At 35.5% G+C, this 6164-nt stretch overlaps 1 non-coding gene across 1 annotated transcript; it reads left to right on the plus strand.

The window, feature by feature from the left end:
• The first annotated feature begins 483 nt into the window (after positions 1-483).
• On the plus strand, positions 484-590 carry LOC128035159 (small nucleolar RNA R71). Its single transcript, XR_008191560.1, has one exon. It is a non-coding gene; the product is annotated as a small nucleolar RNA R71 (small nucleolar RNA).
• Positions 591-6164: the final 5574 nt, after the last annotated feature.

Consider the following 6164-nt stretch of genomic DNA (forward strand, 5'->3'; position numbering starts at 1 on the left):
TATGGCTGGTTATTTCGTGGATTGGCCCCATAACTTAAGTTAGGATGGTCTTTCCACCCTGGGTTGTAGGTATTAGCATAGGGGTTGTATCGCCTTTGTAGCAGCCTAGGGAAATTTTCTACAGTATCCAGATGGGCCATGGTATCATCATACAAACCGGGACATGCATCAGTTGCATGATCAGGTGTAGCACATATTCCGTATAACCAAGCTGTCTTCGCTTTTTCTGCAATAAGAGAGTTCATCATATTAGTATGTCTATCAACTTTATCCTCTAAGGTTGAATTACTTAGCTGGTGAACCCTTCTAGGGGGTTCAATATTGGCTCGGAACTGTTGAGAATTTGCATCCATCATGGAGATCAAGTCTCTCGCTTGTTGGGGAGTCATGTTGACCAATGCTATTCCACTAGCGGCATCTACCATATTCATCTCTATGGGCTTCAAACCTTCGTAAAAGTATTGGATGAGAGATTGCTCCGTTATACCATGTTGTGGGCAACTTACACACAACTTCTTAAATTGCTCCCAATAATCGTAAAGGGACTCAGCTTCCTTTTGCCTTATTCCAATGATCTCTTTTCTTAGTTAAGCTACTTAAGACGCTGAAAAAAACCTGTTCATAAACAAATGAGATAAATCAGCTCAAGTTGTAATAGATCTAGAGGGTAAATAACAGAACCATTCCTTAGCGGAATCTGCTAGGGAGAAAGGGAAAGCACGCAATTTAATCTAATCCTCAGTTACCCCTCATGCTAAGACAAACCATATGAAACTCTTTCAGATGCTTGTGGGGTTTTTTATTTTTCAACCCATGAAAAGTTGGCAGTAACTAGATTAAACCTGACTTTAACTCAAAATCGGTATCCACAGTAGGATACGCGATGCACAATAGCAGTTGTTCTGTCGGAGCTTCGGCCAGTTGCCAAATCGTTTGAACCATTGGTTGGTGTGCTAGATTTGGGTTGTCGTTAACCCTAGCGTTAAGCACTTATCTATTGAGCGACTTCTACTTTTTCACTTTCAAGTGTTCAGGTAGGGTTTTCGTTAACCCTGGACTTAGCTTCGTCGTCGACTTCATTTTTTGGCGGTGGGTTACTTTGAGTTCCAACCACCGCTGACTGCTTTTTTTGCAACTTTGTCTCCTTACGATTGGCTCTAGCAGTCTTCTCAATTTCTGAATCGAACGCAAAAGTACATGGAGTAGATCTGGTCATAAGAAACAAAAAACAAGATTAGTATGTTGCCAGTCCCCGGTAACGGCACCAAAATTTGATGCGGTCGTTTAAAGCACCAAAAATACCCTATCCCTAATAAATACTGAAAAAGAATAGTAAAAAGAGAAATAGGGTCAAATCCTCAGGGATTTAATTTGCACAATGTCTTGTTCCGTGAAATCCCAGGTAGAATATTGCCCAAGAAAACCTGCGTTCCTGAAAAAAATAAGAAAATAACAGAATTGAAGGTTTGGATCTGGAAACGAAAAATAAAATAAAAACATAATTAAGAATGTTGAATCGAAGATTCGAGAAATTAAAAATAGAGTTGAGAGAAAGGAAATTCTTATGGGAGATTTCAGCCTCCAGTTGTTTCATTCCGCCTTGGGTTTAATCATCGGCTTTTAAATGATCCTTCCCAAACTGAATAAGTCAGTTATAGTGGAAGAGGACGCCTACGACCACCAGCTCCAAGGATTTAGACTTACGATTTAGTGGAACCTGACTCTAGCCAACAATCGCTTCTGTGGGTTCGTCTTATGCTAGATCAACGCTTTTCAATGGCGAATCCCATGCTATTTTGTCTCTTAGGCTCACCAACCTCTAACGCAGTAAGCTAACAAACCGACTGTGCAACCTTCCCAAAACATACAAAGCGGCCGCCTTTGCATACGTTGAAAAGCTTACTTCTTAATGGACATGGACGAAAGCGTCAGTCCCGTACTGTGGAGAAATGATGAATACTCAGCGAGGAGGCTAAGTACGGACTCTAAGCCTCAAGAACCATTTTTGGGGAATATCGACAACCTTCGGCTAGATGGGTTTAGTAGCTCATGGTTGTGGTGGAAAAGAAAATAAATATAATAAAAATAGAGATTTTATTGAAAGGAAATATGAGAAGAACGAAAGCCTAAACTTTTAGGGAGAGAGTGCTTACAGAAAAAGATGGATCTCTTTTGAGTCACTTTACCCCCTACTTATAGTGCTAGGGGAGATAGTCTAATCCTACTTAAATTCTCCAAAGATAAATACATTTAATTGAAGATAAATAAAGATAAATAAAATAAAATCCTAAAATTAAATAATCGTTAATAATTATCTTAATATTAATTATCCTAATATAATTAAAATAAAGTATGATAGAATAAAATCTCTTCTTTTTGCATTTCAACCCTTGTGTCCTCCATGCTTGCACTTTTGGCACAAACTTTTCTTCGTGTTGCATATTGGCCCATTTTATCTCTAAATTCACGCTTTTAGCCCTTAATTTTACTTTTACCTCAAATTTAGTCCCTATGAGATAAAAGATCATAAATAGTTCAAATTAGCAGGATCATACTCAGAATAAATACATAATTAATACATAAAAATACGTTATTCTATAGTGTTATCATTACATGATAAGGATATGTGTTTAGGCTTTTAGCCAAGTTGATTTGGACATTTCTTGTATGCTTACCTTATATGTGAAATAATGGTAAGTTAAATTCCATGTTATACGAACTTACTAAGATTAAATGATTACTCTGTTTTATTTCCCCTGTTTTATAGTAACTTGGAAGCTCGTTAAGGTTGGAAGCTGGTTGGAGCTACATCACATTATCCATCGGCCCATTTTGGTATATATAGTAAATTCATTTTAGTTATAATGACATGTATAGGTTCATTTGGTCAACGATGGCATATACTTGTCTTGTTGTGATTAGCCATTTGAATGGCTTGAATTTGATATATATATGTGTGTGGCATTATCATGTCTAATGTGTGTTTAGTACGGTTGAATGATTGATATTTCATAAGCATATTGATGGTTGGATTGGATTGGTATACTAGGTATAAATCTGCTTGGTAAGTATGGATTCTTGGATATATGTGATAATATTTTAAGTTTAAGACTTGAGTTTGGCTTGTTTTAGGTAGTTTTATATAGCTTGATGATGTGCAAAAGTGTTGATGTAGGTTGAAGACAAATTGGGTGAGAAATGTGGCTAGAAAAATGGTCTATTTCGTCCATACGGGCAGAGACATGGGTGTATGTCTTAGCCGTGTAAAACACACGGCTAGGTGTCACGGTCGTGTGTCCCTTGTATCTTTTAATTAGTGCAAAATAGAATGCTCACGCGGCATAGCACACGGGCGTGTGGCTTGGCCATGTGACCCCTGCATCTTATTAATGCAAGTCAGTATGCTCACACAGCCTAGCACACGGACGTGTGGCTTGGCCGTATGACCAAAGTCAAAGAGCATATAAGTTTGGGCACGGGTTAGGACATGTCCGTGTGTCCCTATTCGAATGTCCACACGGCCTGAGACACGGGCGTGTCTCTTGACCGTGTGAGCCACCCGGCCAGACCACACGGGCGTGTTTCCCTTGCACCTTTGAAAATTTTTAATATTTTCTGAAAAATTCTTTGAGTACCTGGTTTAGTCCTGATTTATTTCTAATATATATTTTGGGCCTCGAGGGCTCACATAAGGAACAATATGATGGACTTGAATTAGTTAATGATATGAGTGCTAGATGATATGAAATGTCTGTTATTTAATATTTAAATTTTGGTAATGCTCCGTAACCCTGTTCCAACGACGAATTCGGGTTAGGGGTGTTACAGCTTTGGCTTCTCAAAAAGCTTTTGCATCACTCGTCTCTTGTCCCCATGTCAATTGGGACTATAATCCGTCGTCCTACACACTCAATTAACATATTAGTACTACTTAAGGTCGTGTCAGTCTATTAGGTCACAATAATTATAAAATGTTTTAAGAAACACTTATTTTACTAATATATCATTATAACTACTAAATACCGAAAATGTAATATAAAATACTAAATTGACTAGAAAATAAGCTCCTTAAGTGAGGAAATGACCCGAATTAACTACTACATTTGACGACAGATCAATGTCTAGAAATGCAACCTACATGTTGGAAAAAAATCCGGTTTGAAAACAATTTATTGCATAGTGGAAAATTAAAATTTTGAAAATTGACCCGATTTTGAATATTTATAACAATAAACCTTAGACCAATTGAATCCCTGATGCTTTCTAGCTTTTAACCAAATGATCTTCTCTATTATTCTTGTACCATGAACTGCTTTGAATATAGGCTCGAACCAATTGAATCAAAACACAGAACTAGAAAAATTTTTCTTTTCTTTTTTGGGGTGAAACCGAAAATTCTCTCTTCTTTAATAGAATTGGTATAATTGTTATTCTAGAAAAATATATTTAATAGTTGAGAATGAATTCTCTCTATTTTTCGGTAGATTAACAATCTTTCAAAGTTGTGTTAATAGCTCTACCGGTGACATCTATTTATATGAAAAGAAAGCAGAACCCTTGTTGAATTGTAGAAGTTTATTTCAACTAGAAAATCAACTTCCTATTTAGAGTAGGAGTAGGGTGGACGACATCCCTTTGTATTCCTACTAGGATTGTCGCCCATTTATATTCTATGAGGGGATTTTGGGCCTATTTCACATTGGGTCCAACCCGATTCTGTTTTTCTATTTTTCAAAATAAACTTTAATATTTTATATTAAATAATTTTCTCATCCCAATTTTACCCTCGATAAAATAAAATTATGACAATTTTACCCCTTGTAAAATTTGGTAAATTTTCTTAGAAAATATGTTTAATATTTCACCACTCAACATATTCACTATGATCGAATGATTTATTTTCATTTTGGTGTTTAAAATAGCTCAAAACATAAACTCATTCTTTCGATCATTTTTAGTAATCCATGTACATTTGCAAATGTATCATTTCTCATTTTGATTTCCATTTCCATTTTGAGAAACCAACATTCATTTCCAAATGATTCTATTTGTCCATTTTGAAGAAAACCATAATCATTCCTAAATGTTTTTCATTTCTCTATTTTTATTCATTTTGATTCAAACACGCAATTCATTTATGGTTTTAATGAGTTAGTGAAGGGATCAATTGGACATATGTAATTAGGGCTCAAATGATTTATAATTAAGTTTTGGGTTTTCTCCTATTAATTATAAACTCATTTAGTCATGAAGTCATTCCACAATAGTATTGCGACCGAGCTCTCCCTAACGACACCATTACGAAAGCAAGTACTCAATGTTCTTCCAATGACCTTGTCATAAGTGTGTTACCTTTATAGGATATCCTTGATTTTTTTGGGATAATATCCGCTCTCCTAATATGATACTATTTTATCTCATGGTAATCATTACATCTTCCTTCATGAAAAATCAATTGCTATCAAATAGTAATCAAGTCATTCATCACAAAGACGAATGACTCGTAGCCATATTTACTTTTCATCAACCATGTAATGCCAATTAAAGGATATCATTTACCCATGTCTAGGGATATGAATTCTGCTGTTGTGAATGACACTACGTACTACAGAAGTCGTACACCCAATGTACCAGCTTTTAGTTCCTTATTTATTTGAACTTAGACTTTTACTTACATCAAAGTGTATGAGTTACATATACATATTCCACCATCCATTCAGGATTTAGGTATGCCACACTATGAATGTCACAAGTGAATAAGTCCATAAATGGATTCAAGATCTATTATGCTTGGGTCCTATCTGATATACTATCAGTCCAATCAATCATATCTACGTCTTTATCTTCTAGGAGTCATCCGCTTCGATGCCTAAGACAAAGCATCTTCCCAATTGGACTTGCTAAACGACAAATTAGTCTTTCAATCAGTTTGCTCATTTTCGATTAGACTAAAGACATGTTTAGATTCGTCTACTAATATAAGTTGTTTTTTTGCATTACAATCTGACCACGTAATACCGCTTAATATTAGTTAAACTTTAAATAACTAATGAGTAACATTTGCTTCTATTTTGCTTTGCGTGCAAAAACCATGTGAGGACAATATACAAAGTATTAACGTAATTCATGAATAATTTTATTAATCAGTTTGTTTGAAATTTTAT

The sequence above is a fragment of the Gossypium raimondii genome, chromosome 11 (assembly GCF_025698545.1).
Source record: "Gossypium raimondii isolate GPD5lz chromosome 11, ASM2569854v1, whole genome shotgun sequence".
Taxonomy (NCBI): Eukaryota; Viridiplantae; Streptophyta; class Magnoliopsida; order Malvales; family Malvaceae; genus Gossypium; species Gossypium raimondii.